The following is a 13578-nucleotide window of genomic DNA, read 5'->3' as shown; positions in this document are numbered from 1 at the left end:
GAGACCAGATGTGGCAGCTGTTCACCAACATAGGGTGACAGGGTCTGAGGTGACTTATTTCTAGACTTTTCTTAGGTAACTTTAGAAACAGTGACCTTCAATCCCTGCCTGTCATCCAAAACAGTAGAACAGAACTGTGTTCAAATAGTGATTTTTGCTTTGAAAGCCATACATTTTTGTCTCTGTTGATCTCTTAAGTCTCCAAGGATGTGCAGGTCTTGATAAAAGGAGTCTAACTGGCCATTTATTATTTTAGCTAATAAAAGAGGATATTGTATATTAACTTCTTCACGTTCTGAGGCACTGACAACAGAATGAAGTTTAAAGGCGTCTGATATTCACAGCTGAAGAATGGAACCTTTGTTTTTAGCACATATGCAGCTGAGACAGGGAAGGAATATGGCAGGAAATGAAAACCAGGTGGCTTGAATTTCAGTTTTTAAGACCAAAGAAATGACCTTCAGAAGAGGCTGTTTCCTCACTCAATAAAAGCAAGTTAAATACATACAAAATAATTTAATTACTCTTTACATTAGTTTGCAGATGTTTCTGTACATACATCTTCTGTTTCCACAGAATTAGCACATCGATGTGTAGATTAGACTTAAAAACCCTGCTGAGATAGAGCTAGAGCTTTCTGTAGCATTAAGTTCTAAGTTCATTTTGCAGGATTGGAATGTACATAATACTCAGTGAGTGCAGGCAGTTTTTAACTTCAGTATATATTAAACATTCATGGGTATACAAATGTTAATGTTTATATTGCTGTAACACCGTCGCCAGTTTCAGGGTACTATAGACTCATAGAGTGGTTTGGGTTGGAAGGGACTTTAAAGATCATCTAGTCCCCCTGCGATGGGAAGGGACATCTTCCACTGGGCCAGGTTCGTCAGAGCTCCATCCAGCCTTGAACGCTTCCAGGGGTTGGGGAATCCACAACTTCTCTGGGAAACCTGTTCCAGTGCCTCACCAGCTTCATAGATGCCCTCTTTCAGTTAAAAGCCATTCCCCCTTGTCCTATCACTCCGTGTGCTTGTAAAAAGTCCTTCTGCACCTTTAAAGCCCCTCTCCAGTTTGTGTCAGTACCTTAATAAACATCACAAACACCTGATATTTTTTAAAAAAGCAAAACCAGAGGCATAATTGTTTCTTATTCTCTCCTGTTTAAGTATTATATTTATTGTGAAAAATGTAACCACGGAAACTTAGCATAAGGCATCCACAAAGTACAATGACAAGTCATCATTTAATACCAATGCAATTTTTTTCAGGTACAGGCTTCATTTAAGCTTAGAAAATTGGAGACAGCACACTTTGCAAGTCAACTTGGGTTTTTTTCCTCTTGAAAATGGTGAACGTGATTTCTTCATGGAAGCTGTAGGGTTGTTTTGCTACCCATGCAGCAGCAAAGTTGTAGTTGCCATTTAGAGCTCCAAACTCTAGTGCAGCTGGTGTCTCCTGCAGAAGGCTGGATCACTGTTGTTGCTGTTTGCCTGGGTGATGCTGGACCAGTGCATTGGAACTCAGGTGTAAAGTTACTTCTCCAGTTGCCGAGTCTGCAGCTCCAGCCCCTTTGTCACCTGTTTTTCTGTGGCAAGAGGGTCACTCACATGAGACTCATGGAGGACTGTCAGGTGGTCGCTGAGAAGCTTCTCTTGCAACTTTTTCATTCTAGAAACTGGGCTTCCTGCTTAGTATCTAAACTAAGGCTAGATGTGCCTGCTGTTGTGGTGGGTGATTCTGCCTGTGTGAATTAACACATTGTTTACCACATCTTACAATTTGTTGGTGCAAGGGTGAAGTATACTTTTTTCAACTAGTTGATGCCAACCCTGGTTATCTTAACCAGGTAGTGTGTTTCCAAAAGCTTTTTCTTCTTATCTGAAGTTATTCTGTGTTTTGGGATGATGTTTGAAATTTTCTGCTACCTCCACACAGAGTATGATAGGCCTGGGACAGCAATGGGCCAAGATTCATATAAGAAACTCAGTCTTACTTTTCCAATCTTTTTGCTGGCTCTGGTATTCTACTGAAGAGGCAAGTGGGCTTCTTGATTTGCTAAGCAAGTCTGTCTTAGTCCAAAGTGCTCCTCTGCTAGTTATCATCACCCTATGTGTTTTTGATTTTGCTGTGTTGTGTGTAATATTTTGGTAGGACACTTCTGCAGGGTTTACAGAAACAAGGATGTTTTGTTACCAAATGCTGTCATGCATAGTATCTGCTTACTACTTGTAGAAGTTACAGTTAGTAATTGCATAAGCATTCATATGTCTTATATGTATTAAGATCTCTCTGAGTCACTGTCTGAAGATGGGAGAATAACTTCTCAGATATTCTGTCTTCCCATGATAAGATGCATTTACATGCCCATGTGCAAGTAAAAAAAACACATCTATGCTCCTGGGTGCAGGTTGCTTTTTCTCTTACAGCCAGTTGCAACTTCTTTCTATACTTCTCTGTGTTGAGACAACTCTTGGGCATTTCAGTCACTGGAGACAGACCTGCAGTACAAACTTCTTGGAGTTACTGTTTTCATACTTTGATTATTTTGTTGGTGTTAGAAAAGCAAGTCTGCTGTTCATGACAGCCTGTCAGCTGCCAGCTCTGCCTCCTTCATGCTGGTGTAATGCCATGTACCACAGTGGTTTTTCATGTAGTAGAGGATAGGCAGTGATTTTAAAAAAAAGGCAAAACCAAACTGAAGCACCACCACATTTACATGTTAGTGTGTGTCACCAGTTGCTTGAATCGCATCCGTTTTCGTTGGGTTGTTTTTAATCACTTTCTAAGCATGGCCTATAAAGAATTCTCCATTGTCAGAGGCCTCCAGTCTGGGTCCTTGCTGGCACTGCAGGATGCCTATGTGATACAGATATATCTCCATCTGGGAGATGTTTTGGGACTTCCCGTGCAGTTCAGGTATCAAAGAACTTCCTCACACATCTGTTGAAGGTTTTGCTTCTGTTCTTGCCTCCTTTCAAGTTCTTGATGTTGCCTTGTTACCTGCCTCTGGAGTTTTGCTGCTGAGGATTGTAATTTTTCCTCCCATAGGAATAAATGTGCATCTGATTGTAATACTTCTGTTACCATTGCAAATCATCTCTGTATGCAATCACAAGCAATCCTTTTGTTTATTCTCCCCTATTTCAGGAATGTGACCTCTTCCCATTGATAAAAATAGTAATCCTCCACCCTGTTCAGTTCCTCTCTTAACACCTGAGCTGATGAGCAGTTACTTTTAATTTTTTATTTTCAACATGTTTCATCTGTTGAATTTTCATATTGTTTTTATTCATACAGTTTTCTTCTTTAATTGGATCATTTTCTTGTTATGTCTCATCCATTTTATATGGCTTAAAGCCTAAATAAAACTCCAGGTATCTTAAGTACCAGCTACCACTATGTTTAGCTCCAAGTGCTTTCTTTCTTACCCCAGAATATTTTTGTTGAGGACGGAGATTTAAGTTCTTGGCCCAGTGTTATGTACAAGGGTCATAGAAAGCAAATAGTTTTGTTTTGCTCTTTTAATTTACAGTTGAAATGTGGAACTGTCTTGTACACCTTGTGTGTTGTTGAAAGTTTGACTTACATGCTTAAAATTGGGCAAGTGTGGGCATAAAGGAGCCGTGCAGTCATTAAAGCACAGTTGTGGATGCTCGGACTTCCTTCTCTGCCAGAGGATTTGCTGTGTCTTCATTGCAGAAATGGTCACAGTACCAGTTCTGGGAAACCATCTTGAGGGGAGTCAAGGGGGTCTTTCAGTAAATCAGAGGACATTTTTTACCTTGTTCTGAGAGGAAAAATTTACTTAGCATGTGAAGGATTAATTTTATCTGCTATTTTCTTTTATGTTGTGTATACATTGGATATCGGTACTTTGGGTGGTTTTCTGTTTCATTCTAACTAAGGTACATCACTGAAAGTTGACCCTTTAGCCCAGTTTCTACTTGGATGTTTCTGCGGAAAGAAGACACTTATCCTCTGGAAACAATAGGCTTTGAGCTGATTTTAGGGCCTGCAGGGATGAGTGTCAGGATCTGACCTCTGAGGAGACCAGGAGATCTGCAAGCCACGACTGAGCTGGTAAATCCCCTGTAAATCTTGAGAGAGTCACTTGAGGCCACTTGCTCCCTAGGCTTGAGCACCTGGGCTGTGCACAGTTGGGAAGGCTGTGCCAACCGTGCTTGCAATCCCTTCCTCTTCTTTCTAGACATATTGATGCAGATTAATCTATTTTATTGTCTTTCACATTCAAGAACACTAACAAATACTGCAGTTCAGTAGCTGTTGAAAATTTAATCACTTACTTGCATCTAGGGTAAATTATTGCAAGGCATGTTTATGGTGTGAATTCTTCCCAGCAGCCTGCCTGTAGAAGGCCTTCTGAGAGCCCTGCTGGTGCTATTCACTGTGACAGGACAATGCTTTCTGTCCTTCAGGAGGCAGGTTCCCTTTCCTTTCCAGGGCTTGGCTGTGTCTCATTGCTGAGATAAGAATGCTTCTTAGTGTTTCTTTTTTCATAGCAGCTAAACTGAGTTGCTGGAGTGAGCTGAGGCCATCTGTCCTGATGCTGGAAAGGAAGAGTACAGCCTGCTGTCAGCTATCTTAAGCTTCTGGAAAATCAGTGGTGTGACGTGGGGGACTTAGGAAGGAGTCTCTTGCTGAATTGCAGACCATGGTGATTAAACCAGTCTGCCCTACTTGGCGGACTGGTTCAAGATGTTGCTGTTTAGTGGGGAGCATCCCAGTAATAAAGTCATGGCTTTTCCTGCCTCTCTGGCTGGGTTCTCCTTCCCTCTTCCACGTCAGTGGGTCGAGTCTGTAACATACTGTTTGGAAAATTAGTTTCCTGCACAGTCAACAGAAAAAGTCGTGGAATCACTGAAACACTCTACTGAAACAAGTTTCCTGTGCTAAAGGAAATGCAAAACCTGCCAGGAAGTGCTGTGTGATAGTATGATCTGTAACATTATTTATTGTAAGTAGTCACTAATTCTGCTGTGGCTGGACAGCAGAGTTAAGATGTTAACGTATTATTAAATCATTAGCACTATTATACAAGCATAAATTTGCTCTTAATGTGAAGTATACATCAAAAAAGGTATATCCTGATACACTCACATACGTTTGCTTTGAGAAAGAACAGAATGAACTCTCATCTTGCCATTCCCCAGACATGCCGGTTTGACATTTTTTAACTTCAGCATTCATATCTGAACACTGGCTGCTTTATGGCACTGTATTTCTACCAGCAAGGTGTTTTTTCATTCTCACTGTGCTCTGGGATTTAGGGAATTAGAGGGGAGTAAGGCGGCTGTACCATAAGCTTAGAAGCTCATTTCTGACCTGCTTTATTCTTGTAGCTGTATCTGTTGCCATGTCTGGAGATGTTAATAGTGACATTATCTGGAACACAGCCATTGACCCAACCTTCTGATCTTGCAAGAGGATCAAGGAAGACATCTGCACTCATGCAAAATGTTACAAATGTGCTTCAGGCTTTGTGCAAATGCAGGGCCCATCTGTATGGGCTGAATCTATAGATTTTTATCTGGGGACCAGGCATGTGTGCTGAGCATTATTTATTCCATCCATTGCTAAGTCAAAATACTGTGCAAAACACATGTATAAGAGCACACAATGCCAGAAGAACTTTAACTATTGTACTCTGCATACAAAAAGAATAACTCACGTTGCTTTTTAGAAACATAGAGCAGCTATTCACATTGTGTGAGCTCTGAAAGTCTTCTACAGCAAAGACAAATCCTTTAAAAGGAGATTGAATAGACTGCAACAGAAGTACTCAGTCTTGGAGTCATGATTTCCCTCTCTGAAACCTTGTTCCAACTTAAATAAATAGAGGGTGGAATCCTCATTTCTTAGAGGCAAGGTAGGGTTTAGTTGTAAATGCTTCATATTTTAGTCTGTTGGATCTTTCTTTTTATTGAAGACTCTCAGGAGTTCTTACCCACAGAGGCAGGGTTTTCATAAAGAACGTGAAAGATGAACTGATGTTGATGTTTGTAAGCCCGAGCAAGATCATTTGCTATCCAAAAACCCAGTAGAAATAAGCTGATCAACCACAGGATGTTCCTATCCATGGCACATTCTCCAAGGGCTCCACCACTGTCAGTACGTGCTGGGCTCTTCCCCAGTATGCATTGTGCAGGCAGCATGGCTATCAGGCAGGTCATTAGGATGTCACCAATGTCATTGCAGTTAAGGATGTATTCCTCCATCTCTACCATTTCTCTCCAGTTGCTGTAAGGCTTTAAGAGACACTCATGATCTAAAGAAATTATTTTTTCCCCTCACAGGAACGCAACAAGCCCCTGTCAAAACAATCAGTTGTTTATTCTGATGAATGTATGTGATGATTAAAAACAGAACAACCTCTTGGAGAAATGGAGCTTCCATCAAAACCTAACGAAATTCTTCCATTACCTTGTTTGGAAATGAAAAGGAGTCGGGGTAGAGAATTCTTTGTTTTCTTTTTCTTTGGAAACATCCTTTTTTGGCATCTGTAAAGCATTTACATTCTCTAGTTCTGGATCAAAGTCCTTTTAGGGCTCATGTTACTTATTTCCTTCTCTAACTGAAGCAGAGAAAGAAAAATGGATTTTTTTCCTCCCTCAGGCTTACAGCATAAACCATTGTGAAATGTCAAATCCTAGTTTTTAGCAAGGAAGTAGTGAGCATGAGGAATAAAACCTCTCAAAATGTATCATCTGAAGAACCACCATCACCCACTTCAGAATGAATAATCTATAAATGCAAGTCCCTATAGCAGTTACAAAGCATATAAGGTAAAATCTAGTAAAACTAAACTAAGTTAGCTGTGATGCTGGATTTCTTTCATTCCTCGTGTTCCAAAGGTTTGTGCTGTTCAGGAGAAGACCTTTGTCCTCTTCAGTCTGTGAGCAGCTAATACAGTTGGCCAAAAATTGTGATACAAACTGCAGTTGGACCAGGCACTAGAAAGATTACAAGCAAAGCACTCTTTTGTTTGCATGGGTAGCAGGATGAAATTTGGAGCTGGCAGAAATATTCTCTGATAGAAGAACAAGAAACCCCTGTGTATCAGCTATAGCACATTATCTTGTTTTAAACTTGCAGGAGAATGTAGATAGTTTTGTTTCTGAATGGAAAACAAACTCTTTCCAAGTCTGCCCCTCCCATTGTTTCTGTGCCCCAAAGAGCTTGGTGTTTCTGCTTATTTTCTGAGCTGTGCTGGCTAGTTGCTGGCTTTCTGCCTTTTGTACACACATGGAGCTGAGCCCCATCAGCCTCTTCAGCTGGCAGACAAGCTTCTAGGCTGTGGCCTGTGACCTTGAATATTTGTTTCCTCCTGTTTCCAAGTACTGCTGCAGCAGAAGTGTATATATTGGTTGGGTTTGATTTATCTTGTAGGGAGAATTTGGATGTATATCAGTTTTAGTATGGCTTGGGAGGATGCAATTAGCTTGAGGTAAGCCAGTACTATAGTATATGTACCCTTTGTTCTCCTGGAAACAAATCACAAATTCTCATCTATATTTTAGTGTGTTGAGATATTTAAACTGGTTTCCTTCACAGACCTTCATTCTAGGAGGCTCTAGTCTAGAATTTCTTTGTTACAAGGGAAGGCACTGTAGTACAAAGCATGTTTTATATCTAGCCATAAAGCAACATGGACTTCAGGCTGTTGGGCTGATTTTTTTTTTCCATTAGCTTGCATTGAACTTGCAGGTCAGCAGATCTGAACTTATTCCAGAGTTCCAGCATTTCTCCAAAAATAACGTCACTGATACCCTCTGTCACACTGTTCTCCCTACAGAGCTCTGAGCCACATAATTTCTCTAATGCAAGGAGAGAAGTCCCTCCCTTTGGATTATGAGCTAAACCCAAACATCAGAGAGAAACAAACTACCACAGACAGTGCTTCTCCCTCTTTGGTGGCAACTGCATATTTGTCCCTGTGTGCTTCCATACCCCTTCTCATTAAATGCAGTTTCAGCAATCGCCTTTCATTCTTTGTGTGACATGAAATTAAATCTTTTGCTTGCGTTTGGACCCTGTGAAAAATATAGTTGGGTTTGGGGAAGGAATTTGCTATCACAACATTCCCAAGTCTTACCTGGGACTTAAGACCTGGCGTTGGACTCTTGCTGCTCAGGCATAGGCCCTTTCTTCCTCTGCACATTGAGAAGGGATGCATATGGATTCCTAATTTTGCTTGTGCAATGTTCTTCACTTTCAAGACTGCAGCCTTGGACAACTGACCCAGTGGTTTCTTTCTAAAATTAATCTATTTCGGTTGATGGATTTCAACACAGCTGGCACTGGTGTCCCACTGGCTGCCCTAATACAAGACAAAAATTAAGATTATGCAGGTACTGTGAAGCAAAAAAGACCAAGGTCGTGAAATCTTCCTATATTAAAATGATGATTTCCTGATGCAACTGAGATTAAAAATTGGTATTTTATATTAGTGCAACAATTTGATAAATTTATCCTTGAGGATGCAAGTGAAAAAGAGACTTCAGAACTAGGGATTGTAAGTAACTGCTTGCTATAGTTTATATAGTTCAGTGGTATGTAAAGAGAGGTTGGTGTAGTGTCCATTTGAACTCTCTATCTTTTTAAGGAGTGTGAGGAATTAGATGAATACAATTTACACAATTACCTGATGTTTCACTCAGAGGGAGTGTAGGGGATGTTTCAATGTTACAGGAGTCCTACCCCCTGGAGACTATTTGCTGAATTCTTTAAAGGTTAGGCATACTTCAAAATGTAAATCAGTGGAAATTTTCATGTTTCCCCTAAATGATTAATGACATAGAAGATTGAAGATATTTTATGAACGCATAAATAGAATAGGGCTGAGAACAGAAAGTTTAAATACTGAGCTTCCCTCTTGTTAATCTGGTTTTGCTCATCTTTTTCCTCATTTATTTTTCCTCCTTTTTTTTTTTTCCTCTGACTATGCGTTGGTATAGAGTCTGTTGTGGTGGAGTCCAGACTTCACAGCCAAGCCTGCAGCTCCATAGTGTGGTGGAGTGTAATGTGTTGGGGTTTTTTTGTTGGTTTTATTTTTTTAATGTTTTTTGGGCTTTTTTTTCTGTTGGAAAGCTTAAAGCAGAATCATATAACTTGGTGTTTTCAAGGGAAGAAGAGCAGGAGATAAAAGTAAAAACCCTAAACAGTAAAGTAACACAGATCTCTGGCCCTTTTAATGTGATACAAGGCAGTAGACTTACCTGGTTTCTAGATTGAGCACTGGCTTATGTGACAAATTGCTGAAAATTTTGTTGCGGTCTCTTGTCAAAAATGTTAAAGACGCATATGTATTTTCACAGGCAAGCCACTAACATGTTGCTTTAAGAACTGAAGTGAGGCCAATGCTTTTTACTGTCAGTGAAATCTTTCTCTTTTCCAGGGAAGCATTTCTAGACTGCCGTAACCAGAAAGGAGTTGATCCTCTCTAGCCTGTCTAGTTGTCATCTGGTTTAATTCCTCCCGTTTTCAATACCTACATGGACATCTGCAAGAGAGGTGCTAGCTCAGATCAGCTGTAAGGACACCTTAATGTATGAGGGAGTGTTTATTCCTTTTGGATTAACACAGCAGAAAGCTGTAATAATTATGATTCCAGCTTTACATTCACAGATTCTTATTGTATCATATTTCTAAGCATTGCTGTGCATTAACTATATGGCTGCAGAAGTATAATGAAGAAGTATTTGAATTGGAGGAGGCCTGTGTCTGAACAAGTGGACGTGCTTCCAGGGTCTCCTTTTTGCCCCTCTCTGCCCTTATCAGTGGATTGATTCACTTCATTTCATTTCACCTTGCCACCCCTCTTTTCCATGTAAATATTTAACAAGTAGATCTGGGAGGAAAAACAGCTTAATGGGATAAAAAGTATCACTCTTGGGTAAAAAATAATAGAATAAATTGCACCTTGTGAGAAAGAAACATACTGAAACAGAAGGAAGAAGGCTTGGAGAGGGCAATGACAGGCAGCTTGAAACATCTGAGATGACCACCCCCTCCCACCTCACAGTCACCCTGTGTGCTGGAGCAATGCAGGAGGGCAGATGGTGGCAGCAATGATTAGTTACTGTCTCTGGTGTTCTGCTTGCCAGTCTCCTGCTGTGGCCAGTCTGCCCTTCCATTTCAAATTCACATAGCTCTGTATGTTTGTGCTTGTCTCCCCCACAGCAAACACTCGTAATGATGCTTATGCATCACTCCAATCTGACTCCCACTGATCTGCGAGGGGAAAGAATGTGCAGCAAGATGTTCACATGCTGCTGTTAGAGGATAGGCAACAGGTGGAGACCAGAGGCATGCCAGGTATCTGGTGTTATTAGAAATGGTTAGAAATAACAAATATGTTTTGTAGTATCAGTTCTGTCCTTTATGCGTGCTCAACAGTGGCAAACAAGCACTACTGAGGAATATGCTGACTGTATGTAGTTAGTTTTCTTCATGAGGCAGGAGCCAAACATATGTCTAGGAACAATTGCACCCTCCATCTGTGAGTGATCGTCATGCTTAAATACAGCAGCAGACCTGAGTCTGGAGTGAAAACCAGAGCAGAACCCTTCCCCTGCCTCTGCTGCTCACCACTGCAGGCAGAGCAGGAGCAGGGAGGAGGGTGGCAGTGCAGACTTTTGGCTGCCTTAAGGTGACCACATCCCGTTAAGCTGCAGAAACATCAGACTAATGTAGAGGTCTGTCTGTTTGAGATGCAGGAGCGTTTAGAGGGATTCAGCAGATCATTTGTTGCTGGAGGAACAGGGTGCAGGAAGAACTCCTGAACTTGATCTTTTGTGTAGGTTGTTCAGCCATTTCCCACCCATGTCCCAGCTCACTACAGCATGTATGTACATTAAAATGGATTAATTTCAATAAGATTGCTTTCTTCCCTGATACCACATGGGGAAGTGCATAAGTCTTAACTCTGAGTCTGTGGTGGCAGAGTAATGCTTAGAGCAGTAGCCAGCGGCCTCTATCTGAAATCCTTCCCCAGCTGATGCCTTGAGACTTAAGGCATCACAGCCATGTCTGAGGGTGTTCCTCACAAAATGGGAGAATTTCCTTTTACAGGCAGCAAGCCAAGCAGCATGAGGAACAAGCACCATGAAGGAATGCTGTGGCATGAGAGAGTACTAATGGTGAGTCTCTCAAGTCCTAAGCCAATACCCAAACAAAGACTTGCACTATTACCCCATATGAAAATGACATCTAAGATCTTAACCAAAAGCTGATCATTTATGATGATGATAAAGTTCTGTTGAAGTCACATGCCTAGATCTAAGTGTGCCTGGGAGTTTTGTTGAGCCCAAGTGGGTATAAGAATGCTAAGAGGCTTTCCTGACACAAAATCTAAGTGAAGAAGTGTCTCATATGTGTATGACTGCTGCTAGCAAATGGCTAAAAAATCCAGTTAAATGGAACTGGAGGAACTTTGGTTATTCTGGGGACAAGGTGAAAAGGTAAAAAAAAAAGCAGACACCTGTGATACTGGGCCTGTACACTACGGAACATAATTGTGTTGTGGCCAGAAGATCAAGAAATCCAAGTGTGGGCAAACACAACATATTTGGGGCAGTTCTCTTCTTCCTTTCTGTTGGGCAGAAATTGCTGAAATTCTGAAGTTCAAACTTTCATGTTCCTATTTTGCTTTTTAAAATATGCACAGCACCCTCTTAGGATGGCTATGGGTCAGCAAGGAACAAATGCACCCGCTGTCCTTCTAGGGTTTCTTTCCACTTCCCTGTCAAAGGCCCAGTGTAGCCCTAGGGGTTTTTTCTTTCCAAGTACAAGTTTAATCCAAGATGACGGTATCTGGCAAGCTCAAGTGTGTTCTCATTAAGGATGTTGCATGCCTATTTTGATGGTACTTGTTAATGTCTCAGTATGGAAAGTGAACATTAGTGCTACAGGTTTGAGAGTTGCAGGTAGGACCATTATTTGAAAAGTTAGCTAATGGCTTTGTGACTCTTCTTAAAAAAAAAGGGCAGCTGAGCATATGGCATAATTTCACAGGAAAATGTATAATGGAATTAGTGATATACCAGCCTGGGCTAAGAAGTTATTGAGTATAATAGCTCAGAAAATCTTTTGTTGATAGTGCATGACTGGAATATAGTAGTTTGTGCTATTTTGTGAACAGGAGAGGAGGACATTGTACTTCCAGAGAAATCTTGAACTCCTTTACTGTGTGGGTAATGACTGTAACACTGTGACTACTCCTGGCAGTTCATGCAAATGAGCCTTTAAATGGAAAGTAAATAAAATTGTAAGGACCTCTGTAAACTGAGAGTTTTCCAGTTAATATGGGATGTGAACATTTTCTGCACTTCTGTCTGTCCCCGGGAGCCTTTCCAAGGGGTTGCATTGAAGGTGGTTGGTCCTCCTAGACACCATCGTGTGGGGCCTGGGAAAGAGGAACTGGCATGAGACTCTGCTTGTTGGGAACAAAAAACTTGAGAGAAATATTATAGCACTGTCATGACCCATCCCCTCTATGACCACTAGCTTGCATCTAGCCTAGTTATTGACTCCCAAGCAGCTGGGCATCAGCAGATTTCCATTCAGATTGTTTATCTCCCTGACAGGAGAGTGTCAGTGGTCCCAAAGAAGCTACAAGGATTTGTACAAGATTTTTGGATCAGAAAGTGAGGGGAGCAAAGAACAAATCTGAAAAATCATTTTCCTTATGTATCCACCAAGTTTAACTGCAGGGAGAAGGCTATGGTGACTGGTAGGTCATTGGAAATAGGCCTTTATAACAAAACAGACCTTTCCTTGTAACACTAAAAGTTCCCTCCATTTTCCCCTCTGTATTGTTTTTTTTGTTTTGGTTTTTTTTGTTGTTTGTTTGGCTTGCTTTCAGCTGCTTACTTACTTTCTGCTTACTTTGACCTCAGTATGGTGAGTGTGTTTTTTTAACAGAGCTTGAGAGTGGACTGTCAAAGCAGAGTTTCTGGCCTGAATTAGAGGGACACAAAGTATTGGATTATCTCACTGCTGTTTGGTTTTTGTTTTTTTCTTTTTGTTCCTTTAAAGGACTGATTTATATTAATACTATTTTACCATTATGACCCCTTTGAAATAGTTGGAGTTAAAATGTATTGTAAATTGTGTGATATTTTTAATCCCCACATATAATGATGCCTCAAAAAGCCTGAAACCAACATCTGCTTCCTTGCTGGATTGTTTTTTCTCCATAGAAGACACTTCCCTTTTTTTGAACTACTAAGAGTCACCTCATTCTGTAATTAAGAGTTGAAAAGCCATAAATCACTGTCATATTGGATGTGCTGCGGCATACGGGAGTTTCTTACTGCAGAATCTCACTTGTGGGAGAATACCTGGCCTTTATGTGACTTGGAGGAGGGGAAGAGGGAATCTTCAGTCCTTTCCTCTTCAGTTACATGTCCTTGGAAAAAAATTAATTACCTGCTTTACCTTCAGCATGTGTGTAACTCCTGTTGCTGTGCATTGTGCCAGTGATTTTAATCAAATCACACGCTTCGGGGATTTAGTTTGTCAACTCTGAGGGGTAAGGAAGAGTGTAAATTTACC

Source organism: Cinclus cinclus, chromosome 9 (genome assembly GCF_963662255.1).
Source record: "Cinclus cinclus chromosome 9, bCinCin1.1, whole genome shotgun sequence".
Lineage (NCBI taxonomy): Eukaryota > Metazoa > Chordata > Aves > Passeriformes > Cinclidae > Cinclus > Cinclus cinclus.
The sequence above is the reverse complement of the archived record's forward strand: the minus strand, read 5'-3'. Positions refer to the sequence as shown.